The 17,903-nt window shown below is 41.4% G+C and overlaps 1 long non-coding RNA gene across 1 annotated transcript in view; it reads left to right on the plus strand.

The window, feature by feature from the left end:
- The window catches only part of LOC110017254 (uncharacterized), a 128,476-nt gene extending 116,112 nt beyond the window's left edge, over nt 1-12,364 (plus strand). Inside the window, exon 4 of the long non-coding RNA XR_013652042.1 lies at nt 9,376-12,364. This is a non-coding gene — a long non-coding RNA (uncharacterized LOC110017254). The remainder of the gene's footprint in view (nt 1-9,375) is intronic.
- The last annotated feature ends 5,539 nt before the right edge of the window (nt 12,365-17,903 follow it).

Consider the following 17,903-nt stretch of genomic DNA (forward strand, 5'->3'; position numbering starts at 1 on the left):
CACCACTTACCAGACTCACCTCGGTGAATCAACAGTTTGTTTGGGGGCCCGAGGCTCATAACGCCTTTAATAAACTTAAAACCATGTTCGTCACCGCACCCATCCTAATACAACCCGATCCGCAACGCCAATTCATCGTGGAAGTCGATGCCTCTGACTCCGGGGTCGGAGCCGTCCTGTCCCAACGCGAGGAACACTCTGGTAAACTCAAGCCGTGCGCCTTCTTTTCGCGGAAGTTGTCCCCCGCGGAACAAAATTACGATGTCGGTAATCGCGAGCTCCTTGCCATCAAGCTCGCCTTAGAAGAGTGGCGTCATTGGTTAGAAGGTTCTGAGCACCCTTTTATCGTATGGACCGATCATAAAAACCTCGCATATCTCCGCGCTGCTAAACGCCTTAACTCCCGTCAGGCCCGTTGGTGCCTCTTTTTCGACCGCTTCTCCTTCACCATTACTTATCGACCCGGTAGTCGCAATATTAAACCTGACGCACTCTCACGTATGTTTAGTGCCCACGACCATCAGGAAGCAGCCCCCATCATTCCGCCCACATACGTTATCGGCAATCTCACTTGGGACATTGAGACTCGGGTCCAGCAGGCCCAGGATGAGGAGCCTGACCATCCTCCTCCTCCCGATAACACTCTCTACGTCCCCTCCTCTCTCCGCTCCGACGTCCTGGTGTGGGGGCACACTTCCCGGGTGTCTTGCCACGGAGGGGTCCACCGGACTCTCAATCTTCTGAGACGCAGGTTTTTTTGGCCTACTATGGTGCAAGACGTCAGGAGGTTCGTCGCCGCCTGTGCGGTATGTGCCCGATCCAAGTCCTCTAACTCACCTCCTGCTGGTCTCCTTCACCCCCTGCCCGTCGCCGAACGCCCTTGGTCCCACCTGGCCCTGGACTTCGTCACCGGGTTGCCTCCGTCGCAAGGTAACACGGTTATATTAACCATTGTGGACAGATTTTCCAAAGCCGCCCAATTCATTCCCCTGCCGAAGCTCCCCACGGCCGCTGAGATGGCTGAGGTCCTAGTCCACCAAGTCTTCCGTCACCATGGGATACCCAAGGACATTGTCTCCGACCGGGGTCCCCAGTTTGTCTCCCAGGTTTGGCGGTCCTTCTGCTCTGCTCTGGGAGCCACCGTTAGCCTGACTTCGGGATACCACCCCCAGTCTAACGGACAAGCGGAGCGGGCTAACCAGGAGTTGGAGGCCGCTCTCCGTTGTCTCTCGGCCCAGAATCCCTCCAGTTGGTCCAAGTTTCTCGTCTGGATAGAATACGCTCACAACAACCACCCTTCTGCCGCCACCGGTATGTCCCCTTTTGAAGCTTCTCTTGGTTATTCTCCCCCTCTGTTTCCCTCTCATGAATTGGATTTAGCCGTGCCCTCTGTACAACACCACCTGCGACGTGTCCAACGCATTTGGCGCCAGGCTCGGGCTGCTCTCCAGCGCTCTCGGGACAGTAACTGTCGCATGGCCAATCGGCGCAGGAGAGAGGGTCCCACTTACCAACCCGGGCAAAAGGTGTGGCTATCGTCCAAAAACATACCTCTGCAGGCGACCTCCCGCAAGCTTGCACCTCGCTACATCGGACCTTACACCATTGACCGGGTCATCAGTCCGACCTGCGTCAGGCTGCGACTCCCGGCGGCTCTGAGGGTACACCCCTCTTTCCACATCTCCAACATCAAGCCCCTCCAGGAAAGTCCCCTTTGCCCGCCGTCCGCTTCCCCGCCACCCGCCCGGCTCATCGACGGCGCCCCTGCCTTTACGGTCAGTCGGGTTCTGGACGTTCGCCGCCGGGGTCGTGGTCACCAGTACCTGGTGGACTGGGAGGGTTACGGTCCGGAGGAGCGTTCTTGGATCTCCCGCTCCATGATTCTGGACCGTTCCCTCCTGGACGATTTCTTCAGGGCTCACCCTGATCGCCGTCCTGGACCGCCTGGAGGCGGTCGTTGAGGGGGGGGTACTGTCACGGTGCCTGTCAGCTCACCTCCCCCTCCCTCAGCTCCTGCACCTGCTGTGCTGATTGGAACCAGCTGACCTTCATCTCCTCATCACCCTGCCAGCCTTCTTAAGGGATCTTCTCATCAGAATTCAGCGCCAGTTCGTTATACTCACTCCGGTGCTTATGTCTGGCCTTTTAGTATCTACCTTCCAAGCTAAGTTATTTGACTCACCACGCTCTGCATTATCCTTCAGGTTCCCTCACCACTGGTCTCGCTGGTTTCATCATCCTGAGCTCTCCACCGCGCCCCTCGCTGGTCCCGCCGTCCTCGGCATCCACGTCCTGCCTCAAGCTGGTCCCGCCGTCCTTGGCGTCCACGTCCTGCCTCAAGCTGGTCCCGCCGTCCTCGGCGTCCACGTCCTGCCTCAAGCTGGTTCCGCCGTCCTCGGCGTCCACGTCCTGCCCCAAGCTGGTTCCGCCGTCCTCGGCGTCCACGCCTCGCCTTACGCCCGTCCCAAGAACTATAAGTCTCCATCCGAAGAGGATTCGACCACAAACCTTTGTAAAAATAAACCTCTTCTAACCCACATCTCGGATCGTGAGTTACTTCCGGGTTTCAGCGTCTGGGTCAGTCACGTCTACGATGTCAGCCATGACATTTTCTGCGCGATACAGAAAAAAAGTAGAACTTAGAGAAATATTGTTTTGCAATATTGTTTTTTATTTCCAACTTTAACCTTCTCCGAGTAAGTCTGTGCACATTATAAATGTCTACTGTATTTTTTCTTAAAAACACATTAAGTAATAATTTTGAAAATCACTTATTTTTCCCAAAGATAAAATTGATTTTGCTTGCAAAAAACCCCGGCTTTCTGTTTTTCTTTTTCAGTATGTATTTCTTGAGTGTACATGACTACTTAAAATAAGTTATTTTAATATAAAACTGACAAAACTGGTAAAGTGCAAGCAAAGACTGTTGCCTTGTTTTGAAGGGATCCACTGACATGTTGGGTACCACCCGTTTCATAATGTTACCTAGAGCCAGCCATGGCATGGTGTCCACGTTTTGCCCATGAAAACAAACAACATCTGAACTTTTTCAAACATGGATGTGGGTGCTCAGCCCAGGGTTGGTGCTGGCAGCACAGACTCTCCCTGTAAGAGGCTGTTTCCCACTTTGTGATGTCACAATGTGAGGATATATATATATATATATATATATATATATATATATATATATATATATATATATATATATATATATTATATATATATATATATATTATATATATATATATATATATTATATATATATATATATATTATATATATTGCCCGGGTAATATATATATATATTACCCGGGCAATAAACAGCTACGCACTGCCAGTTATCAGATACCCTGCAGGAATAATAAGATGGCCAAAGGAAGAGATACAGACCACGGATGTTAAAACACGAAAGCTCCTCACCATGCATGGAGGGTTCCATCCCAAATCCAGCACACTGCGACTGTATGCTAGCCGCAAGGAAGGAGGCCGAGGACTAGTGAGTGTAGAAGCCACTATCCAGGATGAAACATCCAAGATGCATGAGTACATCAAGCTCAAGGCCCCAAATGACAGTGTGCTTAGGGAATGTCTCAGGCAATGGAGAGCAGAGGACACAGTGCTGGAGGACAGATCCTCATGGGAGGACAAACCCCTGCATGGGATGTACCACCGGACCATAACTGAAGTGGCAGATATCAAGAAGTCCTACCAATGGCTAGAAAGGGCTGGCCTACAGGACAGTACTGAAGCGCTCATTCTGGCAGCTCAGGAACAAGCCCTGAGCACCAGAGCGATAGAGGCTCAGATCTACCACACCAGACAAGACCCAAGGTGTAGGCTGTGCAAAGAGGCCCCTTAAACAATCCAGCACATAACTGCAGGATGTAAGATGCTGGCAGGGAAAGCATACATGGAGCGCCACAATCAAGTGGCTGGAATAATATACAGGAACATGTGTGCAGAATATGAACTGGAAACCCCAAGGTCAAAATGGGAAACACCTCCGAAGGTGGTAGAGAATGAGAGGGCAAAGATCCTGTGGGACTTCCAGATCCAGACTGATAGGATGGTAATGGCAAACCAACCAGACATTGTAGTGGTGGAAAAAGAACAGAGGAAAGCTGTTGTGGTGGATGTGGCAGTGCCAAGCGATGGAAACATCAGGAAGAAGTAACATGAGAAACTGGAGAAATACCAGGGACTCAGAGAAGAACTGGAGAAAGCCTGGAAAGTGAAGGTGACAGTGGTGCCTGTGGTAATAGGAGCACTCGGGGCAGTAACCCCCAAGCTGGAGGAGTGGCTACAACAGATACCTGGAAAGACCTCAGACCTCTCAGTCCAGAAAAGCGCTGTGCTAGGAACAGCTAAGATACTGCGCAGGACCCTCAAGCTCCCAGGCCTCTGGTAGAGGACCCGAGCTTGGAGGAGAAACCACCCGCGGAGGGTGAGAGGGGCGTTTTTTTTTTTTTTTATATATATATATAAATATGTGTATATATATGTGTATATATACACATATATATACACATATATATATGTGTATATATATGTGTATATATATATATATATTGGGACTTTTAAAAGGAAGTAGAAAACCTGCATTTGTGAGTGGGTTGTATGTTGGTTGTGGGTCAGTGGTGTACAGGGTTCTCTGAGGCCAGATTGAGGCTTATTTTTTTGAGGCTGGTCTCAGTGAATATGTTTCACTTCCCCCTCAGTGAAGCAGGCATGCCCCCAGGACCTGATTTACTCCTGATTTGTGGACTGCTTCTGTCAAAACTAGGCACCATTCAGGTCTGCAGAGCAATACACATGCAGATGGATATATAGACGGATAGATAAATAGGCAAATAGGCAAACAGTCAGACAGACAGACAGACAGACAGACAGACAGATAGACGAACAGATAGAGCAAGCAGATGGAATCCCGTTGGCTATGATTTCTAAGCCTGGGTCTCCAGGGGCTGATGGTATTTTCATTTCAATAGACACTAAATATTTATACATTTTTCTTTTCACACCCAGCTTTTAAAGACCTCTTTGTGTCGTTTGAGGTACTAGACTCTTAAACTTTCAATTGGATTGGAACCCAATGACTTTACAGAGCTAAGTGCCAAGTAACTCATTCAAGCTGTCTTTTGTATGACCATACGTTTGGCTTCAGTTTCATCCTCTCTTTCCCACATAACTTAAACCTTGCATGCCTGAACTTCTAAAGGTAATGGGCATTTCATCTTGGGAAAACACTGAAATTATTTTTTCCCTCTATTAACAGCCACTAAACCCAAGCAGGTTTGGTTGATTGTTTAGAAATCAGCAAAACTGTTGGTCAGTAACGTACTACAACTTGAAGCTTGTATAGCCTAATATTAAACAATTATTATAAATGCATCGTATTTACCGTTTAGATGATGACTGTTACATTCATAACCTCTCCGTTGAAAGAGCGACTTCAATGATTTTAACATGTTCTTGTGGCATTTTCTGATAATACCGGATATGTATAAAGAATATAAAGCTTAAATTGTGTTTCTGAGTTTTTCTGTATTCAAATCATTGTGAATCAGGAGCATGTGGAAAAATGCAGTTGGAAGAAGCTTGTGGCAGTGACGTAGGTCTGAGCTGGCATCTGGTCGTCTGAGCTGGCAGTACTATCCGGCTGAGTAGCTCCAATATTGCTCACCAATTTTGTTGCACTGCTCAGGTTATAAAGGGCTGTAAGCTAGCAGGAGAGTGTGTAACAGAAAGATGATAGGAAAATGAATGGGTGAATGAACTATTGCTGCTCTGATGAAACTATGTCTTAGAAAATGACAGATTTTTAATTTTGGCTAAAAACAACATTATCGTGATTAAAAGACCACTGGGAATGCTTTTACAATGGATCAAAAGACGACCACAGTGGGACTTTAACATTATTAATGACACAAAGAATGTTGCAGCCCATAAGGATGTGGCTGTGGGTGTCAGTGACAGGTAGGAGGTCTGTGAAGGGAATTTCCACGCTCTAGCACTGCTGACATAGATCTGAGGATCACTCAAAGGAGGCAAGTGTGATGTGTCATCCCAGCAGGAACGGATCTAGTTACTACCATTCTACGAATGAAAAGAGGTTGCTTTTTCCATGGGGGTTTTCAAATTCAGAGGCTGTAGAGCTGGTGACATATTTTGCGTTAATGAACAGTTCAAAACTGTCCCCAAACAGCAAGTTTACCGACAGAAAATACGTGCAATCAGCTGATCACTTTGGGCTGATAAATAATCACATAATTCAATGCTTTCAGAGCTGAGGATGTCCCGATTTGAACTGCCTACAGAAAATATAACAAACAGGCTCTTTGTTTTGTAAGATTTGTCCAAATTTGAATGGGCCGTTAGTGTAAATCAAAAGATACGTGTGTGTGTTGGCAGCTAAGACTGTATGAGTGTAAGTCATCCATCTCTCACTGGCTGTGTCATGTCTGTCAGGGAAGAATTGACATTGATGAGAGCAAACTAGATGGAGACAGCGGCCGTCCAGTACGAAGCCTCATCATTATGGCTGCAGTCCTTTTGATCATCCCTCTCCTCTCTGTTTCTTTCTTCTTCTGTCAGTCTGTCTGTCTCCATCCCCGCTGTCTCTTTTCGATGATCCAAAGGCAGAAGAGCGGTCGCCGTTTTGGGATGACACACACCCTTTTGTCTTTTGAGTTTTTCCTTCTCACTGATGCACTCTGCCACACCAATCCCCCCTTCCCTACCTACTTATTCACTTAAACACATCTCCATTGGTCCCTCATTTATGGCGGGAGTTACCTTCTAAAAATAACCTGCGATTGGTGAAATCTGCAAAGTATTCAACTTTATTTTTTACAATTCCAAAAAACGTTTTAAGGCTGTTACACTCCTCATTACACACATTGTATTCTTATCTTAAAAAGACATTAACATTTTCACACTTCTTAACTCTCATACTGTCTTCGAACTGTGAGTTCATAGTATTGAGAAGAGACAGTTGAGTGTGAACAACATATGCTAAAAGCCCATTCAAGAACCCGATTGTGTACCAGCATCAAAATTCAGTCCAGTACTATAAAAAAGGTCTACTCGCATTCAAAGATTTATGTAAATTTGGCAAACTGAAGGCATTCTGAATAGCATGATATGGCACGGGGAAGATTGATTAACAATTGACTTCCAGTCAAGGCACAGAACACAAAGTGCTATAAAAAGAAGAATTTAAATTGCACAAAAAACCCCCAAAAGATCGAGACTGCAAAAGCTGAACCACGATATAGTGAAGAACCACTTTACACACCCTCATCCTTCTCATTCCTGTCCCTGCCTCGCATCATGGAGAAAACCCTGCTGCGTCACTCAGTGGGAAACTGCAGAGATAATGATATTAACCTGGTTATTTGAGTCAGGTTTAAAAGCAACTATTGAATACACTTACTGCTGGAGAGAACTCAAAGAAAGACCTCTGTCCTGCTTCTCCACATAAAGCTAACTTAAAAGCTGCTTAACTTGACAATAGTGAAACAGCAGAACCAGAATACTACAGCTGATTTGTTTGCGTTGAATCGTAGAGACGAATCCGTCCAAAAAAGAGAATGAGATGTGCAGAAAAAAAATGTTTATTCTAGTTAAATACCAGATATCAAGTATAAGTATATATAACATTGGACAAGTAATCTCTGATTGCACCCATTCTGTTCTGCTTAGTGAAATTTTAGTTTAAAGTGGGACAGGCTACTTAATCAGAGTTCAATCAGCAAAACAACTTGCCTAAAACAGCAACTGGGTGGGACAATTATGAATACAATACAGAGTAATAAATATGAAAAAAAAATGTTGGCACTGGACATGTTTTTTTGGGTTTAAAATCTGACTTTTTAAAGAGACATTGCGTGCAAAATGTCTCCCTTCTGAGACCTGCCTCAAGTGGTCATTTAAGGTAATGCAACATTTGATACTACCTCGTTTATGGACTACTATTCAAGTTTGAGGCCCAAATATTGATGCTTGGTAAGAACACTTTACAAGATTTGCTTTGGTTGACAGTGTTTTGTTTTTTACAGTAGCGCTGTGGATACTGGTCTGGAAATACTAAAAAGGTTGCCTCATTATATTTTGATTAGTTTTACTTTTGGTCCCCAGGAAGTCCTTCTACTTTCACATGTATAGGGGATCTGTTGTGGAGTCTGTTAACAAGAGAATTAAGAGCATTTTTCTCCCTTTTTAAGTGCTCCAGCTTTTAAACTTGCCAAACGAAACAATTTATCTGAGGAAACCGACCAGGCATAAATCAAACCTTTGTGTGATTTCACTCTAAGATTTGAATGCAAGTAAAAAAAGTGATCAAAACTGTTCAATAAATCCAGATTGCATAAGTCTTTACAACTCTCTGAGGGTAGTGCTTTACAATTTAAAATAAATAAAGAGAAACCAAAGCCAAAAGGATAAATAAAGAATAACATTAAAACAAGATATATATATATATATATAAAAAAAAAACTTGGAAATATCTAATTAGTTCCTTTTTGATATTAATACTGATGTTAAAGGAAATTACTCATCTTCTTCACAATGAGTGTAGTCAAAGCCTTTATTTTGTGTTTTATCTCTCCATAAGACTTCAAAATGTATGTAGATAGTTTTTTTTTACCTGTCAAGAGAACCTTGAGGTTAAAGGTGAAATCTGCCTTTTTTTGTGTGTGTGCAGGAAATCCGATCTAGATTAACTCAGCGGTTGAGATTTGCAGCCCTTTGTGAGGACAGCAGTGAGAATGGATGATTGTAAGGTTACATCCGTCACCTGTCCACTTGGGTTTTCTTAGAAATACTTTCCTAACTCAGAGCTGCAAACTCAAAACAACAAATAGTTTAACTTTCAAAGTAAAATACGGCCACTTTAAACAGTAAAGTTTATTAAACCATGTTGGGATTTACACATTTTTAATGCAGCACTGCATTTTGAAAATTTAGTCAACTTGAAGTTGTTTTACCGGTAGATGCTTTCTGTCTTTTTATTGTTTAAATAGTTGTTCTATGAGTTGTAGGGTATCCAGAATACTTCCTTCATTCTTGGTTTTGGGCATCTTCCCATTTACCATTTTCTCTTAAGCTTTTTCTCAAAAAAAGGGGGAAAAAAAGCCTTTATTGTTGTGTCAGACCCTGATCATGTGACCATTCTAATGATGAAGTGTTGACAGAAGATTCCCTTAAATGCAGATATGATACCACACAGATCCAAGCATCCTGTCTTGAGAAAGGTGATATGTTGTGAAATTCTCTGCAGATCCTGAACTGGACTGATTGAGAATTTAGAGTGAAAATAAAGATAAAATAGAGAAGCTAGCAAAATTTATGCCATTTTTTTCTCTTTCCTTGCAGCAATGAGGCAGCAGTGATTGTCCCCCATTGGTCCCAAGGTCCCTGTGGGTTAGGCCCACCCTGCAGTCATGCCCCGAGAAACAGAGCCTGATGAGGAGCACAAGGCCGCAAAGGCTTTCCCTGAATGCTCATGGGAACACAGACTCGCAGAACCACACAGGCAAGTGCAAACACTCACAAAGGCAAGTGGGCACACGTACAATAAGCCAGACGTGTACAGTGTACACAAAGACAATGGATTTACTCCTCACTTATAACAGACAAATACTGGCTAAATGTAAAAAAACATAGTAAACCACGAAGTAGTCCGAACATGGACCTGCTGGTCCTCTTTGGCAAAGCCTCATGCATTTCACATCAAAGACATAACAGTAGTGTCAGAAAATCAAACCAAATCAATATTTTTACTTTTTTGTTCATATTTATTATTTACTTGCCCACATTTCATAGTCGGGTTATGTTTCTTTTACATAAAGCAGTTATTAAAATATCTTTTTGGACCAGTGACATTACATTTTTTATTGTTCTGGTGTTTTTGAAATATATAAAAAAATACCTTTTTGTCTAACTTTTATGCCAGTCCAATTTTTAAAATGGTGCGTTGAAATGACGACCAAACAGGAACAGATGGACAGATAGATAGACAGATAGATAGTGGTTCATTCTAATTTGTACTTCAACTTAGTAAACTTTGTGATTTGTTTATTTATTTCAATTAAAAATGGATGCCTTTTACATGAATTCTGTAGGCGCCCTGACTTTAGCGTACATCTCAGATACCAGCCACCCTCATTTTGGTTAACCCGTTGTGGTTCTGTGAATAAACTGGGAGAAGGAACTTTTATTATAAATGCTGTAAAATGTTGTCACCTTCAGCGCTTTGCTTTTAATTGTAGCTTCAGGCCTTGATAGAAGCACAAAATGTGTTCACCTCGGTGGGACCAATTTTTGAATTTCTTCAAAGATGATACAGTGGAGAATAAAAAAATAAAAAAAGTCATCTGGTATTAACACAAAAGGCCTTCTTCTGCCTAGCGCTAACTGGCTTTTTATAAGAGTAAACCTCTCACCTCTGAGTTGGCTAACTAGCCATCACTTCTGCCTTTTGGCAACACACCTGCCCCAACTGTACTTGGAGGCAAACACAGGCCTCAGGAGAATACACACCCAAATACACACACAACTGCACACAAGTGCATACATAAACCAAATATATGTATTTCCTTCTAATAAACAAAGACTCATAAGTTAGTCCTGCACCTCCCTGCACAAGACAATGGCTCCTTTCCACTCACTATTTGTCTGCTTGTCAAAGCCATAATAATTATGACTAACAAATAATTACCAGGTGCTAAAGAAACATCTAGAGCTCTGAAGTAAATTACTAATATTAGGAAGGTGCGCTCATCATTTGCAGTCAATTTCCTGTCGCTAATGAGATTAAAAACAATGCTGTCAGTCAGCAGACAGAGAAATACTCTTTCCAATTTATTTTTTCTTTTCTCCACAATCAAGCCGCAGCTTTAATAATCAGAAATATAACGGGATATGGCAGCACTGTTTAATTACATTTCGAATATCATCGAGTTTTTAGACACACTGAAATGTCATTTCATTTAATACTAAAATAATATTGTGAACTCAACATGAAATTATAATTTCCTCATGGTTGTGACAGGGGAACAGGATAATAAGCACTGCACAAGCAAATGATTTTACTTGATGAGAACCCTGCAAACAGCAGTTTAACTTTATTTTAAATCAGTTTTAAAATCCATTATTTTTCAAAACTATATGAATGAGAGTTAGGTGAGTTTATTCCTCATCTTTCCTTAATATTTCTGCCAGTAGTTTTTTAGTTAATTTCACTTCCCACCTGATCAAACCTCTGAACCCTCTCATTTTTTCTTGCTGGGAAGCCCCTCCACCCCACAACCCCCACCTTCCAGTTTAGGGTCTGGATGATAGTGGTGACCAGAAGAGGGCAGACATACTGTGTTCAGTCTCATGTCTAATTATGAATATTTGTGTTCATCTTCATGGTCTTTACCCCCTTACCTGCTGTTCTTCTGATCATCAATGGTATGTGAAGTTCTTTAGTTATTCACTGCAAATTCAAAAATGTACAACAAAAATGTACAACAAAAATAATTCTTAATCACATATGTATACCCGCTTTTTCCCCATCAGGGCAGTGGTAAGGGATACCTTTCATTCTATCTAAACCACTCTAATGCCTGTGTCAAAGTATTTTGACAGTCTTCTTACTTTACAAAAATAACAATTGTTTTAGAAACACAAGCGCAAGGTTTTCTGCAGCTTTCAGGGCCAATGAACTTTGATGAGTCATATTTATTAAAAAATAAATAGGATTAAGGGGAAATGTTTCAGGATTGTTGGTTCAATGTGCTGGTATCCCTGATTATTGTTATTCCATCTAAAATACGCCACTTCCAAAGATTCTATTGGGAATCCAGGTGTGTGTTTTTATTAGTGTGTCTTTTACATTTGTGATAAGTTACTGTCAAATTATCTCATAATCTTTAGACTGATCTCCTACCTGTCTTCTCAGCAGGCAAAAGCCTCTTCACGGCTGATTCCTGCGGTATTATCTCTCTCTGTGGGATCTTGTATTATTTGCAGCTCAATTTCAATGCCATAATTATGAAGGAGTTATTTTAATTTGCTGTTTAACTGCAGTGTATTTTCTTATAATTTTGTCTTGGTTTTGAATTTGTCTTTTTTCAAGTTAATTACAAAAGTTAAATGAGATATAAACTTTCCCGCTAAGTACGGACAGCTTGACAGATGAGACAATCATCCTTTGGTTTGATACTTTGAGTAAAAAAATGCTTTTTTTGTGGTAGCTTTTCTCTTTGGGGACTTGCATTTGCATTTCACAATTTGCTGTTTTTTTGAGCAATTTACTGTATTTTGTGGACTCCAAGTCACAGCAGCAAAAAAAAAAAAAAAAAATAAAGAAGAAAAGAAAAATCACGTATAAGTTGCAATTTTGGGAGAAATTTATACAACAAAATACATGAACAAGAACAAACATTTCATCTTGAAAGAAATCATAATAGCGGAATAGATAATTACAGACTGACTATCTGCATGCTTCACTACCGTAACACATTAATGCTTGCTTAGCTTCATGAAACATAGGAGGAATCTAGTATGTTAGTGCAACATATGAACAATTAGTGCGATAACCAAAGCATAAAGAACATGTTAACAAGTCAACTAAACTCTTTATATCACTTCAAATCACTAAATCCGTTCAGTTCTTCATCATCTGTTGCTTTGGAACAATTCTGCCAAACCATGGAGTGATGCTTCTTCTTCTGTGTTGCTATCAGTTGCAAATCCTAATGAAATAAACTGTAGTGCCATCTAGTGGTTGCTGCTATTCATTTAAAAAAACGCGACTTACAAAAATACAGGATGGTTGTCAGAATTCCTTCACTCCTCACTACATAGAGCACCATGTAGTACGTTTGCACTTTATGTTGAGCTGTCCTAATCTACAGTACCAAATTCCAGTGCCCTAGAAATAATCAAGAAGTCTATAGATCACAAGGTTTTGTATTTGAATGATTTTTCATGGGAAAATATGTAATTAAACTTACTTTTAGAAACTATCCGTGTTTACATCTTCAGAACACAGTGGATTTATAAATAGTCATTGTAAAATGTTCATATATATATATACAGGATTTTTCTTGGGGAAATCGGTGATGTCACTTTTACCGTTAAAAAAAAGAAATTGTTAGCATCGTGTCCAAATTACTTTTAAAATCCAGGGCACTAGCTAGTCCTGCACTATATACATTTTGAAGTTGGGGAGTAGGGAGGGAATTCAGACATAACATAAGTGTTTTCAACCCCAAATTAGATTTTTATATTTTCAAGCCAATCCATAATATTTTAGATTGCAGAATTAAACAGAAATAATATATTAACTGTACAGGTAATTCCTCATAACATTCGACAATTTATTACACTTAAGGTGGAAGGCAGCATCAGGATAGAAATGAGCAGCTAAAGACCACCTGACAGATATGACAGGTTCTAATCTTTGTGTGTAAATGCAAACAAGCTTGATATAGACTGTTGTGCTTACTCATCCAGGAAAAGGCGGGGCTACAGACAGCACTGAACATTATTACATATTGATTCAAGCCTCTCCCCCTGTCCTCTCTGCTTTATCTGATCAGATGGAGTCACAGAGTCTCACTCTACTACCGTCCTGCTGCCTGTCCATCTTGTTTTTTTTTTTTTTTTCTTAAATATCCCTCTGGTGCATTTTGAAAATTTAAGAGCCTCAGGTCTCTGTACAACTCATCCCCATTCTGCTTCTTTCTGGTACTAATAAGTCAGTAGGCTATCAGCGTGGAGCTAGCTAGTTTGCTGATGAAATGTAAATGGGCAGTAATGAGGGAAATCAGAGTCACTTGAGGGAAAAACTGACACAGCCAAGCGCACAGTCCTGTCTTTCTATCACTCCAGCCCTGATAGAATGGCCTAGGGTCCCAAGGTGGGCATGTGACTGACAGGGCCTGGTGTTTGCTGTGAGGAGGAACACAGTGGGCTTCTGAAGTGGCTCCTCATTGGTGACCACAGGGACGAGCATAGTGATGGTGGCTTGGGCCTTGCTGGCCGTTCTCAACTGGTCCATTAATTACACAAAACCCTCAGAGAAAATTAGCAGGCAGATTTAATAACAGGGAGGAGGAGGCTTGTGTGTGTGTGTGTGTGTTTGTAAAAGACGGTGATAGAGACAGCTTCCAAACACCACGTCATACTATGGTGAGAGAAAAGTGCTCCAAGCTCAATGTCATCACTGACATTTATCTAACAGCGCTTTTTTACAATTAAGGTCATTGATTTAGGACCCAACAACAGGTTACTGAGGGCAATAAATTTTGACTCTGTGGGTAATAAATTCCAGCATTCCTCTGCAATTATCAAACCTTAGCATGGGTGTTTCTTTAATTGGTGATTTGTGGCAAATCGTAAAAAAAGATTCTACACATGAAAGTTTGACGGCCCCTGGAAGACTCCAATAAAACTGGGGTTTATGTTATTGTATTCTAATTACCTGGTAATATATTGGCTTCTGTACTGCATTTATTGACCACTAGTATTTCAAAAACAGCTGCCGCTTTATTTTTAAGATTTTATATACTTTTAAAATAACAAATGATCTTTTTCCTTAGTTTTAGTTTTAGGATTAAGATGCTGCTAGATGCAGCACCAGGCACGCTCAAGCGACCACTTTTAATGACAAGTCTATGGTAAATGGTAAATGGCGTATACTTATATAGCGCTTTTCTACCTTCTTCAAGGCCCAAAGTGCCTTACAGTCACAGTCCCATTTACCCAGTCACACACACATTCACACACTGGCGGCGGCTCCACTGCCGAACACTGGCGTCAACCTCCCACCAGAGGCAATTTGGGCTTCAGTGTCTTGCCCAAGGACACTTCGACACATGGGCGTGCAAGGTGGGAATCGAACATGCAATCTTACGATCATTGGTCGACCGGCCTTCCACTGCACCCCCCCCCCCCCCCCCCCACGTCTACGGTCTACGTAAACGCACGTATATGCAAAGGCTTCTGCCCTCAAAACTCTTGGGTTCACGCATCGCTACGAAAGTTTTTCAGTCCGTTTTTGGGCTCTACACACAAAATATGTGTCCATTGAACACCCCTTAAAAGTAAAACCAGTTGAACTTTGACCAATCAGGAACAGGGATTTGCTAGTGACATACCGTATAGATGGTGTCCCTTTGAATTCATGGAAGTGTCAACATTTAAAAATTGATCATGGAGGACAAATTAATAACTGCGGTTTGTGCCCGGATAGAATTCTATGACACCACGTTTTCCATATAGCAGAATAGAGCTGTGAAAGAAAAAGCCTGAAGTAAGATTCAAAAATTTGCAATGCATCAACATTTCGCTTCATGCCTCTTCCTACTGTAGGTACATGCGTTAGTATAGGGTAGCGACAGTCCAGTGTGAACGTTATATGCTAAAAGCGCGTTTAAGAACCCGTGTTCAGCGCATTCGTGAACATGCAATAAGGGGGTCAGCCTATAGAAAAAACTCCACAATCTTCAGAAGTGTTTTGTTCATATTTGTGCACTTCAGTATTTTGAAGGTGTGTAAAGATGTTGTATCAAAAACTCTGACCTGTGGATGGGAAATAAAAATCAATATAGTAGTACAATTTCTAAAGAACATCGAATCTTTTTTTAACTTTTTTTTACTTTCTAATATAAAATAATAGGTTTTTAATGTCAAAGTTTGCTAAGCACCATTTTAAAACATGTACTATTGTAGTTAAATCCCATTCATAACCTGTATGTTATAAATGCTTTCATTTTTGTTTTGTACTTAAGGCTATTAGGCTACTTTGGCCATGTTCTGCTTGCTGTTTCCCCGTTGTCAGTTAAACCAGGTTCAGGTCGCAAATCATCAGTTCTTCATTGTTAGGCAATCTCCTCTGCTCTGTCATCTTTTTGGTTATACATTGCGTCTCATGTCTCTGTTTAGTCTCCTGCAGTTTGGATCCTACACCACTGCTTCTTGACAGATCCAACTATTAAAAAAAATGTTTTTTTGTTAGTGACCATTTCAAAAAAATTTAGATTTTTGTATATGGTCACGTGATTGTGGACCAGCTGTTTCCACTGGAGTTTCCATGCACACATTTGGTTGAAGGATTTGATCCTTAGAACAAGTGGTTGAAGTTTTAAAAAAAATGTTCTCTGAGAGATTTGTCAAAGGACATTTAGCTTCTTGTAACAAAAATTCCACTATAAAATTGTGTTTTTCCTTTTATGAAGCACAAGTACATGCTAATATAGAAAATACTTGGACTAGAGTGTTGCTATTCCATTTTTATGTGCTGCAGAACAGTGGCATCCATCAAACTACTGTGTACGCATGTGCGCATGTAGATATGGAAAACAGAAGGAGGTAAGAGTTTGGGGTTTCTGTGGCCCACTTCTTCTCTGTGTTCGTCTTCCTCTGTGGTGCTGTCAGCCTCCCTGGGGTCGGATCATTGCTGCTGCAATAGGTAGGCCAAGGCTATCAAAGTACATGTTTTAACTTTTCACAACTTTGCAGGTTGGCTTTGTTCTCATTTTCCTCTGTTGTGTGGGATCTCCAGGGCCCTGGGTTGGGGAGTCTCTCTGGGTGCTGTCAGCTGGCTTTAGGCAATAAAAAAAGGCAGGTTATCTGCTGGGAGAAGTGGAGAAGCTTTTCAAATTGAATGCTGAGCGAAAAGCAGGGAGGAAGCTTGGTTACACTGATGAGCGCATGCGAAGGCACATCAGTTTATCAGTAATGTGCTGGTGTGTTAAAGCACAAACATTAAAATACCAGTTTTTCACACACGGTGCAGTTTTCACAGCTGTGTGTTCTTCAAAGCTACAATCAACCCCCATAGACTATGCATGCTTACATACAAGACTTCACACAAACACATGTAGACACCAGCTTCATCACCTCCCCCAACCACACACACACACACACACAGACATAAACTCATGCACATCTGCTCCATCTACCACCATAGCCACGTTTTCAACCAAAAAAAAAACAAAAAAACTAAACCCCAGGCTCAAAGCCTTTGGGATGATTTGATTAGCAATGATATCTGAAAACGGCCTCATCATGCTAACAAGATTAAGCTGAGGCCCTGTCTGTTTTCAGTGCTGGAAATTTGCTAGGTGATTAAAACTGGCTCTCTCGACTGGAACAAGAGCCTTAGCTGGCTAGTGGGACCGTTGCCAGGTAACAAGACATGACTTCTGTTTTTGATGTTCCTACTTACTCAAACAGTTAAAGCCACGATAGGCTGGAAGGTGATAAAGTGGAGAACCTATCTATGACCAGGCAGAATTGGCAATAAAAAAATCCACATTCAGCTGACAAATTAATCCTGTGATGAAATGACCAAAATCTATTCATATAGGGTTATATTGTTTCTCATTCTCTACTACATTTGCAATCTAAATCTTAAAAAAGAGGAATTACCAATATTATTTGCCTAATTTCATTCTGAACAGTAAGATCTGCTTTTATTTCTAACATTACCTGATGCTGTTTTGTTAAATGCATGTGCTTTTAATTGAATCTCTCTCAAAAAATAGTTTATTCAGAATGCACTTAAAAGCCTCTGATTCAACTTCTGCAACATGGAAAATAATTACATATTTATATAAAGTTTAATAATAAATTAATGCAGTTGAAGGCATTTTGCTGCAGGTTTTACTTTTGCCTCCCAGTAGTTTTCAGAACATTATTCCATGTGAACAAGAGTTAAGCTTCAGAGTCTCCAACTTTCAGTTTACCATGGGAAGGGTATTAATTCTTCACTCCGACGCTGTATTTATTCAATTGGATTATGTATGCATGGAAGACCTAATGAAGGCTTAAAAATGCAATTATTGCTTAAGCAAAAAATGTGACTTTTTTGATAAATGTTTCTATTCCCTAATAAATGGAGAATC

Source organism: Oryzias latipes, chromosome 20 (genome assembly GCF_053564925.1).
Source record: "Oryzias latipes strain Hd-rR chromosome 20, Olatipes_Hd-rR_3.1".
Lineage (NCBI taxonomy): Eukaryota > Metazoa > Chordata > Actinopteri > Beloniformes > Adrianichthyidae > Oryzias > Oryzias latipes.